The sequence below is a fragment of the Nicotiana tomentosiformis genome, chromosome 8, assembly GCF_000390325.3.
Source record: "Nicotiana tomentosiformis chromosome 8, ASM39032v3, whole genome shotgun sequence".
NCBI classification, from domain to species: domain Eukaryota; kingdom Viridiplantae; phylum Streptophyta; class Magnoliopsida; order Solanales; family Solanaceae; genus Nicotiana; species Nicotiana tomentosiformis.
In genome coordinates this window covers 26,389,521-26,407,144 of record NC_090819.1, presented here as the reverse complement: position 1 = coordinate 26,407,144, position 17,624 = coordinate 26,389,521, and the positions used below count along the sequence as shown (strand labels likewise).

At 35.8% G+C, this 17,624-nt stretch overlaps 1 long non-coding RNA gene across 1 annotated transcript; it reads left to right on the top strand.

The window, feature by feature from the left end:
- The first annotated feature begins 673 nt into the window (after positions 1 to 673).
- Positions 674 to 12,414, top strand: LOC104090408 (uncharacterized). The gene is made up of 3 exons (XR_011410253.1): positions 674 to 789; positions 11,167 to 11,348; positions 11,473 to 12,414. It is a non-coding gene; the product is annotated as an uncharacterized lncRNA (long non-coding RNA).
- Positions 12,415 to 17,624: the final 5,210 nt, after the last annotated feature.

Here is a 17,624-nt window from a genome sequence, read left to right as displayed (position 1 = left end):
TGCTATGAAGACTTTATCGGAAAAAAATCTAAAACCCCGAAAAAATCAAAAAACCCGAGAAAATCGAGATCGAAAAACCCGACTTTGTTGGTTTGGTTTGGTTTATAGATTTAAAAACCCGACACATTGATTTGGTTTGGTAATTGAAAAATCCGAACAACATAACCTATGTACACCCCTAAATTGAGCATTTAAATTTTTTAACAGTAACCATTGTATATATTTTTAAAATTACGAGTTTAAAATATAAGATTTTATTAAAATTTTCTACTTTATATTTATCCTCATAATCCAAAGGAAAAATATTACATTTGCTTAAACTCATAAACTATATGCTTATGCTACATTTGGTAGCTGGTTAGGATAAAAGTTATTCATGTATTGTGGGTAACATAACTTATACCATGTTTGGTAGCCATTAGTAGTTTTATATAATATTCATCATAACTAATACCGTGTTTGGTTAGAATTTTACAATTATACATAAATAATATATGTATAAGTTATGCGTCAATATTTATATTATTTTATGCGGGGTAGAAGATAGAATAACTAATGCATGTATTAGTAATACATGGATAAAATACTGAAATGACAAATTTACCCCTATCACTTTATACATAAAAGGCTTCCTTCAATACTGGTCTGTATCAAACTCTTTGGAGAGCAAGAATGGAGATACTGATGCCTCACTGCTAGACTCTTCCTCTTCTCAATCTATTAGAGACAAAATCAGTAAATTGACATATTTTTCTCTGATCTAGCGCATACAGATTTTCTATCATTGAGGTTAGAAGTTTTTGAAACCCTAAACTTTTCTTATTTCATTTTTTTTTATTTTTTTTCTCTTGTGAATCTGCTGAGAGACGAATTTATGGATGAAACCTTAATTGTTTCAATATTTTCTAGTAAAGTTAAAGTTTTGAGTACACCCAAATTTGATACGGGTTTTGTTTGTTAAAAGCAAAATCTTTTTCTTTCCAATAAAATGGGGTTCTTGTATAATCGGTTTCTTTAGCTTCAGAAATTGCAGATCAACCTTGACTTTGTGTTTGAAGTATTGTCATTTCTTTTAAGATTCAGAAACATCGAAGGTCTAAAACTTGGTGATTAATTAAATACCAAAAAAATGATACTCTAATAAGACTACTTTTGGTTGATAAGACTTCAAAATTATTTGTTTTAGTGTAGCAATTGGTGAAATTTATTTGTCTAGGAGAAGAAAACAAGAACTTGAAAAAAGTTTCTTTAATATGTAATGTATGTTTCAGTATATATGCTCAGTTTAATAATGATTTTGCATCTTTTAATGCAAATAAGTGTTTATGGATGTTACACCCCATATTTTTTATACGTGAAAGTGCACCATAAATAAATAAATTGATAAAAGCTCGAGAATGAGATTATTTTGGGATTATAAGTATTATGCTATTTCACACAAGGGATAATTAAATTCGTGAAGGTGAGAGGGTAAGCAAATCGAAAAAAATGAGTTTCGTCAAAGTTTGGCATTTTGGGATAAAATACGGCCCGAGCTAAAATACTCGGTATTTATGGACTAGTACCATACAAGGTACCATATGGCCATAATAGTAAGGTGTATAAGGTATGTTAAAAGTGAGTAGTATTTTAAGTAAGTTGAGATAATTCTTAATTATGTGAATAATTGATTAATTATTGGATAATGGAATATTACCTAATTAATTGAAAATATATTGGATAAGTATTAAAGAGCATGAGGTGGCAGCCCCCATGCAAACCAAGCTTAAATGGAAGGTGGCTATCTTAAATGTCATACACATGACAGTTACGTGGGTATATTAAAAGTTTGGCATCTTGGGCTTCATTAGCCTTAAAATAATTATGGTAAGCTTATAGCTTTCTTCATAAACTCTAACATTTGCAAGAACGAAAGTTAATCTCACTCCAACAAGAACGGACATTAATCTTCAAACAAAATAATTCCAACGAGATTTCTTAGCACCGTAGCAACGTGAGATTATGCGATTCTAATGGAGTACGGTGCAACCTTTTTTAAGAATATCATACGGATTTTTTCCTACTCCAGGTATGTTAAGGCTATCCCTTCTTTCTTTTGACATGATCTATACGACATAAACGAAACGAGCAAATGCGCAATTTCCATAAATGATTCTATTCATAGAAATACTAGAGATGCTTATGTTCTTGATTCCCCATATGTCATATTATTTTATCATCTGTTTATGGGTCTCAAAAAATACATAAGTTGATAAAGTCTATTTCCTGATATTAATCAGAGGCATAATGGTCTTATGACATACCGAGAGATTTTATTAACGTATTTCATATGCATTTCATGCATTTATACATGTACATTGACCCATGACCAGGTGGCGTTATATACGCGTATATATATGTGTATTATATATATATATATGGAATATGGGAAAAGGTTATGGTGTTATATACGCACCACCACCTGATCAGCTGGTATACTTTGATGATTTGCCCACAGTGGCCGAAATGATATGATGGAGTGCCTTCAGAGGCTTGATGATGTTATGAACACATATACCTATGCATGGTATGGCATTTATACGCATATGCATGATGTTATAAAAATGAAATGATTCACAGAGCTATGCAGACGTACATGTCGATCTTTTACTCCATGTTTCTCTCATATCTATTATTTACTGATTTTTATTTTTTTACATACTCGGTACATTATTTGTACTGACATCCCTTTTTTCCGGGGACGCTGCATTTCATGAGCTCAGGTCTCGATAGATAGGTCGAGAGTCCTCCAAGTAGGCGATCAACTAAGCAGAAGATGTTGGTGCACTCCATTTGATTCGGAGTTACTTGTTGGGTCAGTATGATTTAGATGTGTATTGTTTGGTATGGCGGGGCTCTGTCCCGACCTTTATGATAATTATGTATTCTTAGAGGCTTGTAGACAGATGTCATGTACGGATTATTGTATGTCCTTGTCGGCCTATGTTTTGAGTCTACAAATGATCACGTTGGACTTATAGGCCTGTATGTCACGTATGTAAGTTTCTATATCAGGTTGGGTCGTTCTATATTTATTTTGGTTAGCCCATGATGGCCCGTTTGGACCATTTGCCAATGATAGTATGATATGAAAGATACGGTACATTGGTACTTGGTTGAGTAAGGCACCGGGTGCCCGTCGCGGCCCATCGGTTTGGGTTGTGACAAAAGTGATATCAGAGTAGTTCTATCCTAGGGAGTCTACAAGCCGTGTCTAGTAGAGTCTTGTTTATAGGTGTGTCGTGCACCACACTTATAAGCAGGAGGCTACAGGGTATTTAGGACTGTCACTCTTTCTTCTTATTCTAGATCGTGTGGTAGAGCTCAATTGTAAGATCTCAATTTTCTAAACTCTATCTTATTCATAAAACGACGATGCCTACATCCAGAAAGACGGTTAGTAAGAGATATAGCTGTGGAAGAGTTGAGTATGAGGAACTCGTATTTTGTATCATGCTTATGATAGATTAATATGAGGTATTCCGCAGATCATGTGTGTACTAAGATGTGTAAGCTTCTTGATAAGGATCCCTAAGGCAAGAATGTCTATCTACTCGTATGGTAAAAAGGAACAAGAGAATCAGAAGGTACAAGTTTCAATAGGTAAGAGAAACAAGAAAAAGAAAAACAAAGGGGGGTACGAGGTACCCAGCTAGTGAAGATTATCAGTATTTATAATTCAGGTCGAGAAATAAAAGCATTATGAGTTACCTTCAACAGTAACAGAGGTATGTACAATTGGCCACACCTATCTCAGTTATGCCCTATTGGGCTAACAAGTGTCGTTTAAGAAAATGACAGGATATCAGGATCCGACTGGGGTTAGAGTAACACAAAATGGTGAATGAATTGTTTGTGTTAGTTGACATTTCCGAAGGATATTACAAATCTGCCAATAGATCTCCTTGTGAGACACCCAGATGGTGCACTCTAGAATATTATAATGAGATGTGAATACTAGTATGAAACAAAAAATCAAAAGATAGGCACTGAAAGCCTGGAAGGGATAAATATTACCTTAGTGTGACTCGCGTCCCTAGTAGAGCGAGAATGTTAAGCAACCCGAAGAGCTACTAGATGCAGAGCAAAGGGGAGCTAAAAGCAAAAGGATGTCTTGTTGAAGTTTTCTAAATAAAATAATAGACATAAATGTTAGCGGGAAATAAGAAGAGAGTTAATGAAGCATTATGAGTAAGATGTGATACATGGATGACAACTCTAGATAAAAAAGATGACAGTATTACAGAGTCTATAGTCAAGTGAAGGAAAAGACGAGAGGTGACAGGCCTTGAGACAACAAAAGAGTATAGGCCATAAAGTTATATCCTCATTTCGAGAAATAAGTTCGTGACTCCAACGTAATTACCAAAAGGAATTTTTTTTTTGACCCCAGAGTAATAAGAAATCAGCATGGACTGATGAACATGATAAACTAAACATGAGCTAGGGACTGAGTAATAGTCGGCATCATGAGAATTTCAGAGATTGCATCCCGACAATAATAGAATGGACGACAGAAGAATACCCTTTAAAGGTCATTCAGGAAGACGCTTCCCTAAAGCAAGCAAGGTGAGTAAAGTTAAGCTTAAGGGACTGTATGTGCTAGTTACACTAAGTGTCACCCTCGCGAGTGAGGAATTTCGTTATCCTTGGTACAGAAGGATTACCACGAGGCGAGTAAGGACCATCGATGATGTGAAAAGATGCCAAAGATGAAAAGGTAAAATATCTGTACGTAGATCATCGTAGCACTAAATCGTAGTGCTCCCCTAAAGGGGGGAGTGTGGTGTGATATGGTAATAAGTTAGAATTAAGTGGTTCTGGTAATTATGAAATGGTAAAGGAAGAATGCGGGAAAAAAATGATGAAAAAGGGATGAGATTGCACTTATTCAAAGCCTACAGATATACTATGATTCCAGAACATTATGCAAACACGACGTTAAGGAAAGGAAGTAAGGGTCCCTACCGGAGATGTTATTGATAGATAAGGAGCCAGTGTGAGACGTAAGTTAAGACAAGAAAGATTACGCGAAATATTAATATGAGAATGGGTCAACGAGTAGTTAGTAATTGATTCGGGAAGAGCCTAGTTATGGTTAAACAGGAAGTTAAAGATGAGACAGAAGATCGTGCAAGATACACATAGTAAAACCCAATATGGTGAGTTCAGCCTCGTAGTAATGTCATTGTAATGCTTGAGAAATATTAAGATAAGAGTTGGGGTAGTTAAAGGTATCGTATGAATGTTATGAAAATAAAAGATAGTCTCACTGGGAAGACAGTCAAAATATCAGTTCAGGAGCAACCCTACAAGCACAAGGTCATGGAAATAAGTAACTACGGATAATTATAGGCGAGGAAGAACATCAAAAAAAATTCCGTCAAGTATACGATGTGATAAGCTTGTAACTTTACAAGAACCAGAAGGTCTCCCTAAACACTACAATGAAAGACTAGCTGAGGAAATAAGGAAGAAGGCTTCAACCTAAGCACAGTGACCTACAGAGGAAATGGTCGTGAAACAACAGTTTCACTACAAAATTATATGCACCCCAAAATAAAGTGGCACCTACCATGGCTAATGAGCGGGGAGTAAAGATCAAAAGTAATATTCAAGACCATATGAGTTGCACAAAGATTCCGGCATGCATGGGAACTCAGATAAGCTAAGTATGCACGCAACAAGGGGCAGAAAGACCAGGAAAGGTAATAGCTTATGTTTGAAGAAAGCTAAGAAAAAATGAAAGGAATTATTCGATCAATGATCCAGAGTTAGTTACGTTATGAACGCACATAAGATTTCGTAGTATTATCCATGCAGCATATATGTTGACAATCATACAAGCCGTAGAAGACTCCGGTGTAAGTTAAAAGAAAGAATTAAGCCCAGGGTATAAACAAATGATTGAATTGTTAGAAGATTGCATCATGGATATTCTATAGCACCCATGGAAGGCTAAAGTAATAACTAATACCAAAAGCCGCAGATCGGAAGATAGCTCAAGCCTACATGAAGGCTGATCAGATTTAAGAAGAAACTAAAGAGTTACATCAACCAAATGAATCAGGAGTCTAATTATTGGACCCAGAAAATTTTAGACATCATGATTGAGAACATTGTAGAATTACTCTTAATATCAGAGGTACAAGAGAGATATTACAACAATCATATTCTACAACGGCTCTACGATAAAGCCAGTTAGAAGGGTACCGGCCTCATAAGAAGTTAGTATAAAGCTCCCACCAGATTGTGTATGCACCAGAGGTGCTAGTATTACAATAGAGTTTCAAATTATTGACGTGAATTATACCTGTGTGAAAGCGAGGTCATGAAAGAGTTTCAAATGATGCGAGATTTTAAGGTGAGTAAGGTAAAGGTGAACAACGTACAAGATACTCAAATACAGAAGGTTACGAACAATCCATACTTCAGATAAAGGACTAGAAGCGTTGGGATTGAATATCCAGGAATGATGGCAGCGTCATTGATGGCATATCATCCAGCCTATGGTTTCTAGGTACCGAGAGACCTAGTCAAGAGAGTAAAGAAGAGTTAGAGACGATGTGATGTCTCACTTGATGTTCCAGAATAACATAAGGAAATCTATAGTGCAAGCAAGTTGAAGGAAGGTTGCAAGTAGTATAAATGGATTCGTATAGGTCGCAAGCTAAAGTTTAGTAAAGCGGCAAGGTTTTAGGAAGACAGGAGTAAGATAAGAAAGGGCGACTGAGAAGATGATGAGAATGGATAAAGTCCTTAGTTTTAAGCCCATGAAAACAAGAGAGCTGATTGTTTCTCTAAGTTATACAAAGCTCAGTATAGCCTGAATCAACTCAAACGAGTCTAAGACTAATGGCATTTAGAAGAGATGGAATGCTAACTTGATAGTATAATGAGGGTGTAATTGTGATAAAATAAAGGATGACGTTTGAGCCTTCGATTGAGTAATGATCTGACGAAGAAAAGAAAGGGGTCTCATGAATTGGACATGATTAAAATAAGGTGATTCACATTGGGATGCTGTGAGATACGCTTAAGAAAGCATGGTATCGCCCCAAGTAGATCAGTCTAATCATTTCAGATGTTCCCCGATGAAACATAGACCCTAGCGGCAGGGTTACATAAAAGGTTAAGTTATCAGGGGTAGATTATAGACCAATATTGAGGTGAATCAACAATGGATGGATAAAAGTTATAAAGTATGAGATGAGATTAGGCCATCATTCTGAAGATAAATAGTAATGTAGGAGCATTAAAGGACATAGATTTATACATATTGGATAAGCAATGAAAGTAACCTAGAATTTGGTAGCAGACCTCAGCAACGAAAAATCGAGGTAAGAGTTATGGTATAGTATGACCTACTTAGATGCAGTAAAATCATACGGATGGATAACTGGGTCTATGAAAAAAGATATAGCAATATTCGTAAGTTTGACAAAATACCGGGCGAAGAACTTCAGTAATAGCTAAAATTCGGAGGAAAAGGGAAAGAAGAGACGCATAAGCATACTTACAAAGTTAGAATCGTACGGGCTGCATGATAGAAGGTAGCAACAATTACGAGACTGAAAGGATTCCGACCATAAGTCGTGGTATGAGAAAGAGGCCTAAAGGGGGGAATGCCCTAGCCTTTGGATTTATTCACAGAATAGTGCCTAGATGGCAAGGAGAGTAATAAAGTATTCGGGAGATATAGGCTATGAAAATAATAAGTGCACCAGTCAACATTCGAGGACGAATGTTCCAAAGGGGGGAATGATGTTACACCCCATATTTTTTATACGTGAAAGTGTGCCATAAATAAATAAATTGATGAAAGCTTGGGAATGAGATTATTTTGGGATTATAAGTATTATGTTATTTCAGACAAGGGACAAGTAAATTCGTGAAGGTGAGAGGGTAAGCAAATCGAAAAAAATGAGTTTCGTCGAAATTTGGCATTTTGGGATAAAATACGGCCCGGGCTAAAATACCCGATATTTATGGACTAGTACCATACAAGGTACCATATGGCCATGATAGTAAGGTGTATAATGTATGTTAAAAGTGAGTAGTATTTTAAGTAAGTTGAGATGATTCTTAATTATGTGGGTAATTAATTAATTATTGGGTAATGGGATATTACCTAATTAATTGGGGATATATTGAATAAATATTAAAGAGCATGAGGTGGCAGCCCCCACGCAAACCAAGTGACTCAGTACTTAAAATGGAAGGTGACTATCTTAAATGTCATACATATGATAGTTACGTGGGTATATTAAAAGTTTGGCATCTTGGGCTTCATTAGCCTTAAAATAATCAAGGTAAGCTTATAGCACCGTAGCAACGGGATTTCTTAGCACCGTAGAAACATGAGATTTTGCGATTCTAAAGGAGTACGGTGCAACCTTTTTCAAGAATATCATATGGATTTTTTCCTACTCCAAGTATGTTAAGGCTATCTCTTCTTTCTTTTGACACGATCTATACGACACAAACGAAACGAGCAAATGCGCAATTTTCATAAATGATTCTATTCATAAAAATACTAGAGATGCTTATGTTCTTGATTCCCCATGTGTCATATTATTGTATTATATGTTCATGGGTCTCAAAAAATACGTAAGTTGGTAAAGTCTATTTCATGATATTAATCAGAGGCATAATGGTCTTATGACGTACCGAGAGATTTTATTAACGTATTTCATATGCATTTCATGCATTTATACATGCACATTGACCCATGACCAGATGGCATTATATACGCGTATATATATGTATATTATATGTATATGGAATATGAAAAAAAAGTTATAGCATTATATACGCACCACACCATCTGATCAGCTGGTATACGTTGATGATTTGCCCACAGTGGCCGAAATGATATGATGGGGTGCCCTCAGAGGCTTGATGATGTTATGAACACATATACCTATGCATAGTATGACATTTATACGCATATGCATGATGTTATAAAAATGAAATGATTCACAGTGCTATGCAGACGTACATGTCGAGTATTTTACTCCGTGTTTCTCTCATGTCTATTATTTACTGATTTTTATTCCTTTCATACTCGGTACATTATTTGTACTGACGTCTCTTTTGCCCGGGGACGCTACGTTTCATGCCCGCAGGTCTCGATAGATAGGTCGAGAGTCCTCCAAGTAGGCGATTAGCTCAGCGGAAGATGTTGGTGCACTCCATTTGCTTCGGAGTTGCTTGTTGGGTCAATATAGTTTAGATGTGTATTGTTTTGTATGGCGGGGCTTTATCCCGACCTTTATGATAATTATGTATTCTTAGAGGCTTGTAGACAGATGTCATGTACGGATACTTGTATGGCCTTGTCGACCTATGTTTTGAGTTTACAAATGATTATGTTGGCCTTATAGGACCGTATGTCACGTATGTAAGTTTCTATATCAGGTTGGGTCATTCTATGTTTATTCTGGTTAGCCCATGATGGTCCGTTTGGCCCATTTTCCAATGATAGTACGATATGAAATTTTTCAATGATAGTACGATATGAAAGATACGGTACGTTGGTACTCGGTTGAGTAAGGCACCGGATGCCTGTCGCGACCTATCGGTTTGGGTCGTGACAACAATTATGCGATGTTGAATGCTTTATCATCCTTGAGGAGATTGTGGTGCAATCTTATATTGTCTTTATTTGCCTTTTTATGGCTATTTACAGCATGTTCTTAAGAAGACAAAGTAGAAATAGATAGGTCATTAGATATTGCATGAGTGCTAGAATTCCTAAAATCCTGTCTCATCTAAATTTTATTATCCGTGACAATGATATTGTATGTATTGATAAGCTTAGGATGGATAGAAATGCCTTTCACATATTAGCTACCTTAGCCAAGGATGTTGGAGGGTTGACGGATAGTACAAATATGTCCAGTAGTGAAAAGTTAGCAATGTTCTTAAATATTTTGGGTCATCACGAGAATAACAGGTCTATCAAGGTTGATTATATTAGATTAGGGTGGAGTGTAAGTCAAGCCTTCAATGAATGTCTAAGAGCTATTCTCAAACTAACTCCATTGTTACTTGTTAAACCTAATCTGATGCTGGAAGATGAGACTGATGACCGATGGAGATGGTTTAAGGTTGGTAAATTTCAGTCTAGCATTCGATTAACTATAGAAAGATTTAAATATTATTATTTAATATTTTATTGATAACTCTGTTTTAGCATTTAGACTTTAATTTATTTTATAGAGTTGTCTAGGTGCATTGGATGGTACTTACATTCCCACTAGAGTTCCATCTATACATAAACCAAGATACAGGACACGAAAAGGAGATATAACAACTAATGTATTAGCGGTTTGTAATAAAAATCTCAACTTTATCTATGTATTACCTGGTTGGGAACGATCAGCTGCTGATGGTCGTGTATTGCGAGATGCAGTTGTACGAAGGAATTATTTGAAAGTACCCGAGGGTATTCTATACACACACTTATCTATTCCAATTAATCAAAAATAGATTAATATTTTTAAGTAATTATATCATTTTTATACTTTTTAGGCAATTATTATTTATGCGACGGAGGATATACAAATGGAAATGGTTTTCTTTCACCCTACCAAGGATATAGATACTGGCTAAAAGATTGGCAAGGTGACAATCCACCACCTCGATGCCGAGAAGAGCTCTTTAATATGAAGCATGCTAGAGCGCGCAATGTTATTGAAAGAGCATTTGGTATACTGAAAGGACGTTGGGGAATTCTTAGAAGTCCTTCATGGTACTCGGTTAAGGTCCATAATAGAATCATTAGTGCCTGTTGTTTGATACACAATTTCATTCGAAGAGAGATGAATGTCGACCCCTTAGACGGAGAAATGGAAAACCATATGGAGCATCAACATGAAAATGAAAATATTAATACTGTTGAACCATCTGATGAGTGGACCACTTGGAGGGATGAGTTAGCTTAGTCTATGTGGAATGAAAGATCTGGCAATTAATCCTTGTAATTCTTAGATTATCTTTGTAAGTAGTAGTAGCTTCATTGTTCAGTGAAGACAAATAGTGAATCTTTTTGTATGTCTCACATTGTTGTTTGTGGAGACAAATAGTGAATCTTGATGTATCTTTGACAATATGTTTTTGAAGGGTATGCTCGTAATCCTAATTCCGGATTGAAATCTCAACCACATATCGATTCTAAAATTAGAGCATGGAAGAAGAGTTATTCAAGCATATCGTTACTAAAGAGTCGAAGTGGCTTGGGATTCCAATACAGCGATGGAACTATCTTAGTTGACTATCCAAAAGCTTGGGATGACTTTATAAAGGTGAATTACATCTTTTTAAATCATTAGTGAAATATTACTAGTTACTTATGCTTTTTCTTGGTAAATATGATCTATGTCTTTGAAATATTTCTAACTATTTCTTGTACTTCTTTTTGTTTATTAGATTGATCCACTTGCCAAGTCAATGAACTCGAAGAAATGGCCATTGTTTGCTGATTGGGAAGAAATATTTGGCAAGGATAGAGCAACTGGAGAGTTTGCTGAGGGTCCAGAAGATTCCGTTGAAGAAATAGAAAGAACTGAAACTCAGGAAACTCCTAATGACATGTGTTTGGGATTTTCTCTCATTGTGGTTGATGAAGATGATGACGAGGATGCTCCAGCCACAGGAGGAGATCAAGCTGCTCAAGAGGAACCTAATATACCCACTGGAGCAGCACAAAGTCCATTTACTGCTCAAGATGAACCTAATATATCAACTGGAACAGCACAAAGTTCATTCACTGGGACAACTCAGAGTGGTGGAACAGAACAAACTCAGAAACAAGGTAATATATAATTCTAAGGCGTCCTCTTCTAAAACTAATGAAAAAGGTAAATGCAAAAGAAGAAGAACAACAATTGAGGATGAGAATGAGACTGTTCTTAAAGGTCTAGTGGATGTGATGAAACGATTTACTGAAAGTCATGATAAAAGAATGGGTGCTTTAATTGACAAGTTAGGGGAGCATGACCTATCTGATATTCGTGGTAAGATCTTCTCTATCCTTGGATCCCCAGCATTTGAGTTATACAACTCGGATCAGCGAGTCAAGGCAGCAATGGAAATTACTCAAAATGTAAAAAGAATGGAATTCTTTTTAAGCGTGGGTGAACTTGATCGTCAGTCCATGGTGTGGATGATTATTAATGACAAGCTTTAAACCTCTCGATGATTTTTATGTAGCTATTTTGGGATATCTGGATGTTGTATTTTGTTACCTCGTGAATATCCACAAATATAAATATATGTGGATGTTTTGGCTTTAAAGTAGGTTGTTTTTGTATAACAAATGCACATAGAAATTTGCTAATATTTTGACGTAGTGTTTTGTGATGTAGCCAACACTAATTTGGTATTATTTTTAGCTGGTTAAATTGTTGTTGCTTGTGCTCAAATTTAAGATTTGGTATTGTATCTGCCGTGACTTAGAGCTGTTTTACTGCTGTTGGAAACAAAATGTTGCTGAAATAGACCATTGTGGTGTTTACTTTGGTGGACAGAGTAGTTCTCCTTTGGGTTCTTTTTGTTGAATATATCTTTTGTTAATTTGCTTATTTACTCTGTTGTATCTATAAAATTTCAGTCATTTCCTTATTGTTGTTCCTTATGTGGGCAAAAGGCTTCTGCTTTGCTATGCAAAACTTCAACATGTATATAATCCTCTTATATATAGAAGTGGACAGAGAATAAGCACAAAAAAATATGATTAGTAGTTCTTTAGTTAAAGATGCGTAGGATGGCTTCACCTGGAAAGAGGCTATGCTGCAAATTATTGAAAAGCTACTTTAATGATTTGGTTAACTTTGGTAGCCCAGTTTTATAATTTAACGATATAGATGGTGTAAGTTGAAAATATAAATAATAGAATACTAGTCTTGAAAATATAAATAATAGAATACTAGTCTTGTCTAAATTGTTGCATCATATGACTTTTGATAGTGTAAATTGCATTTTACACTATCAAATAACAAATTAGAAAAAGTGAACCGAAAAAGTTACTAGACAATGGGAATACCAAACCTAAGGAGTGAAAATCAAATATGCGTGACTAAATTGTTGCCTAATAAATGTAAAGAGAAAAAAATTAATGCAAAAAAAAGGCCAAAGGTATATTTGTAAACAAGCATTTTACTTTAAAATTTATACAATGTATATCAATTTCTAATATAACAAATTAAATATTCAAAAAAATAATTCATGCATAACTAATTCATGCATAACTAATTTATACATAACTAATTTTTATATAACTAATACCCGTATAACTCTAACCGTGCAACAGATCACCCAAAAACAAAAGAACGCATACAGACAGCGTCTTCAGTCCCCCGGATGACACGGTCTGATCATCTTTATTAACTTTGTTTTATTGTTTATTAAAGACTTTGGCTTATTCTCAACACCCACGTGAAATCCACCAAATCTTGTCCTGAATTAAATTTTCCTATACGTGTAGTGTTTTCACGAGTGTGACAAAGTAGGAGTTAATGATTTCGATATCATTTGACTCTACATTAGAATAGCTGACTAAATAACCGCAGTTAAATGCGATTGATAGTTTATTAGGTTGTTATATCGATGTAACAGGTTAAACTTGAAAATAACTCAATATTGGATCAAAACTAGTGGGAAAAGCAATATTATGAGGATTAAAAAAAAAGAAAAAAAAGAAAAAAAAGAAAAATCAAAGGAAGTCAACCTCTAATATAATCACATAAAAAGTTAACCTTATATACACCATACTTTTTCCAACAAAAGGGGGTTCGGCCCCTTTGTCACTCTAGCTCCGTTTGTGGGGACATGTTAGGTAGTGCAACTTAACGGATTAAAATGTATTAACTAAAACCCAAACATACAAAATCAACTTTGAAGATTGAGAATTACTTTGTAAGTTTTGAGGAACTTAAGCTAATAATTAAAATAATACATTAGCTTTCACTTTTTTTCAAAAGCAAAATAAATATTGAAGGGAGGTAGGGTCATATTTGATGCATCTTGACTCAAATCTTTTTGACCCAAGTACATTTTGAACGAGTTGAGTTATGATCTTTTTATTGATTTGAACCATCTTGACTCGTCCATATTTGCCTAAACCCATCCATTTGTCACGTCTCATGGTTAATTAGGAATTATTTGGAGGAGAGGAAAACTCAAGTAGTTTAACTGATGGCAACATAAACAAAAACTATATATAGTTAGCTAATTAACCAGCAAAACTATGCAATGTACCTTTGACGTTTAGAGAATAAAATGCTTTAAATAAACAAAACCTCTTAATTTAAAAAGTACCTCCAAGATTTCAGAAAATATGCTGCTTATGCATCAAGACACAATATCAATAAATTCTCACACTTTATTGCTGATCGAGTCCTGTCAAGAAAAGATGCCTGGTCCTTATTGCTATGGATAATGAAAATTAAATAATAGTAACCAAGTTAGAATATTTTGGTTGAAACTTGGCAATTGAATAAAGAAGTATTTAAAAAATAATAGGGTCCTCTTTTCCCGTATGATGTGTTAATTAGTTATCAAAATGAACTTTTACATCACAAAATGAGCTGACGAGCATCCTTATGATAATCTGGTCGAAAAGATGCACCAACTATATATTTTCTTGTGTTGAAAATAATAAGGATTTGAAATTCGGATTCATGATTTAAATTTGATATGTTCAATCTTTAGATTTTTATCACTAACTCATTAATGAACTTTAGAAATTGTGAGGTTTAGAATTTAATATTTTTGAAACTTTTATGATTGTTCATAATTTTACATATATATATATATTTACTTTATGTGTTAAAATGCTAGGTTAAGTAAAACTCGTTAATGATATGCTTCATAGGCCACAGAGTCGAGTCATCAAGCAAGACATTATAGTCTATTTTTTTTCTCCGGAAAATACTTACCCAAACCTTTGATAGCAGCCACATGAAAGTGTTATTGGACAACCTAAAATAATATTTTAATAGGAAGAATTAATTTAAATAATTGCCCACTCAACTACTTAAACAAAAAAATATAATCGATGGAGGTATAATATATGTATAATCTATGTTCATACATGTATTGTTTATCTGTAAAACGGTACAATTAAATTTGTTACGTGATTTATAGACAAACGAACTGATTTGATCCAAAAATGATAAAGAAATAAGATTAAAAATAGGACTTAGCGATTGAAATCAAAAGAGATGACAAGCCTGGTTCCGAGCGCAATGTCTTCGAGGACAGAAATGAAAGCAGTGTAAAGAAAAACAAATAGAGTTGTTTAATTGAGAGCGAAAATAAAATACAACATATGTTTTGCCCCAGAACTTCCTCTCCTACAACGGTTGTCGAGCCTGCTATTTATAGCTCTACCTAGGGAAACAAGATCCTAGGATCAAGCCCCACTTAAATGATAATAAAGGATTTATTGATGAATATGTAACTGCAGGCCATGAACGCAAATATTCTCTGCAACGATTGCCTATTTAATATTAGAGAATATTTTTCATTGAATACTATTCAATGGTAAATATTTGATTTGCTCTCGTTGACCATGTTCCCTTCGAGTTTTACCCGATCTCACTTGCAGGTGTTGTTCCCGGTGTTAGCCGTTACTTGACTCGCCTTTTACCAGTCTTCGGTTCCACGTGTCATGCTATCATTCGATCATTTATTATAAATCAATTTTACGCCATACAGATAGCCCCCACGCTTTCCGATGACACATTTTTGTTTCACCGAGAAGTTGGTGACGATCCTTTTCTTGGCGAGAAAGTTCCTGAACAGTTTCTGACGCTTGAAAAGATGCACGTTTTTTCGCATTTAATACCCCGAACACGTGTTGCCCCACGATTCAACAATATTATCGCCAATTTTTGAGGTAATTATGACCATGATTTTTGTCTTTTATATCTTCACTTCTTCTCGTTACTTTACCTCTTTACTTCCAAAGTTTTAGTTTTCATAAACCCTTCTTCTTCTCTGCGTTTACTCCGCACTGCTTAAAAAGTTTTCCATCTTCCTTAACGTTCTTAGTAAAAAGTTTTACTGATATCCTATTACCATGACTTCTTTCACTACCCTTTTTGGAAACTTTGGTCTTCTCTTCTGTGGAGGCCCGAAGAGAAACAAGATAAAGAAGCTTATGTTGATTCTGAGCCTCCCATTGTAAACATCATTATGCCCAAACACCTTAGTACCGTTAATGACTTCTAAAAGAAGGCTCTAGCTGCGTCTTCACGGACTTGGGCCGTTTGTAGGCACCCTTCCTCCATTCTCCCTTCTAGTATCCCCGCAATAAAAGAGGAGTGCAATTGTCCTAACCTTAATATCCTCGCTTTGGATATGATAGAGCGAGTTACCTTCACCATGGAAGGTTTTACGTATGTCTATACGTACCACTTTACCTTGGGCCTATTTTCTTTGGGGTCGAATGAAGGGCTCGACCAAGTAATTTTAGAGTTTTGCCATCGGTACCGGGTCTATTTGACACAAGTAGGTCTATCGATATAAAAAACAGTGGCCTGCCTACGCCAGCTGTGCACGGAGACTGAGGAAATCCTAACCCTTGCACACATGATGAATCTCTACTCCCCCAAAAATTTTCGTGGGGGAGTAATACACTTCAGCAAATGCGGCTACCACGCTATTCTCACCAGCGTAGATGATGACAATGACCGCGAGTGGATGGAGTGATGATGACAACGATTCATCATCATCGCTACTAGGGACATCATCTCGGCCACAACTCCGTCTTTTCCTGAATCGTCAAACCGCTTTCGTAAGCTTCTGATTATTCGCTTCATTCCTTCGTTAAAGATTGTTTCTAGTTGTTGCTGACCTTTTTTGTTTCTTTTGTTCTAGCTTCCTGGTAGGAACCACCACGAGTTCAAGGTCTAGACCAGTGGGTTCAGAAGATTCTAGAAATCACAACTCTAAAATCTCGCCGGTGGAAGGAAATGGCCCCCAAATATGGGTGGAAGGCCAAGAATCACGGTAAACCGAGTCCTTTTATCCTTTTACCTTTGCACGAACATAGGTAATTTTATGAAAAATCTGCTAACTCCATTTTTTCTTTTGCTCGATTCAGGACTTCTGCAGGGCTCTGTCACCTGCCCCGAGGTCGACATTTTAAATGACCCCGAGGAGTCCAGGAGGGCGCTACAAAGTGCCCTTGCTCGAAGCATTGCCCGCAGACCTGTTTCCTCGAGAATGACTCCCTGTTGCTGCAGCTGATCCTTCAAGTACCGATTCCGTGTACTCGAGGACCGAGGAAGAGATTGAAGATAATGAGGATGAAGGCCAAGAACCAGCAACTGATCCTCCCTCCTCCACTGGGGGAGACGCAGATCCCTTTCTCCTTTCGGGTCCCGGCGGCGACAATGCTTAGACTTTTTCTTCTTTTCTTTTTGTTGTGTTTTTTATTTTTACTTTGTAATTATGCCAAATGTTTTATTGAGTTTGGAATTTTGATAAATGAAGAAGATATTTACTTAAGTATTGTGCAAATTTTATTCTTTTTGTGTCGAATTAGATTAAGCTTCGGGTATATTTTTGTCTAA